Below are 711 nucleotides of genomic sequence, written 5' to 3'. Positions count from 1 at the left end.
GGGGAGGGAGAGAGGAGGAAGAGGGGGAGGAGAGGAGGAAGAGGGGGAGGGAGAGGGAAGGTGGGAGGGAGAGAGAAGAAGAAGGGGGAGGAGAGGAGGGAGAGGGGGCGGGAGAGAGGAGTAAGAGGGGGAGGGAGAGAGGCGGAAGAGGGGGGAGGAGGGAGAGAGGAGGAAGAGGGGGAGGGAGGGGGGAGGGAGAGGGGGGAGGGGAGAGGAGTAAGAAAGGGGAGTAAGGGGAGGGTGGGGGGAGGGAGAGGAGTATGAAGGGGGAGTGGGGGGCAGTCTCACTGATGTGGGGGTGGGGGGGGGGCAGCTGTCTGCTAGGGGTCTCCCTCCCTGTCTGCTAGGGGTCTCCCCCCCATCTGCTAGGGGTCTCCCTCCCTGTCTGCTAGGGGTCTCCCTCCCTGTCTGCTAGGGGTCTCCCTCCCTGTCTGCTTGGGTCTCCCTCCCTGTCTGTTAGGGGTCTCCCTCCCAGTCTGCTAGGGTCTCCCTCCCTGTCTGCTAGGGGTCTCCTCCCTGTCTGCTAGGAGTCTCCCTCCTGTCTGCTAGGGGTCTCCTCCCTGTCTGCTAGGGGTCTCCCTCCCTGTCTGCTAGGGGTCTCCCTCCCTGTCTGCTAGGGGTCTCCCTCCCTGTCTGATAGGGGTCTCCCTCCCTGTCTCCTAAGGGTCTCCCTCCCTGTCTGCTAGGGTCTCCCTCCTGTCTGATAGGGTC

Source organism: Ascaphus truei, unplaced genomic scaffold (genome assembly GCF_040206685.1).
Source record: "Ascaphus truei isolate aAscTru1 unplaced genomic scaffold, aAscTru1.hap1 HAP1_SCAFFOLD_500, whole genome shotgun sequence".
Taxonomy (NCBI): domain Eukaryota; kingdom Metazoa; phylum Chordata; class Amphibia; order Anura; family Ascaphidae; genus Ascaphus; species Ascaphus truei.
The sequence above is the reverse complement of the archived record's forward strand: the minus strand, read 5'-3'. Positions refer to the sequence as shown.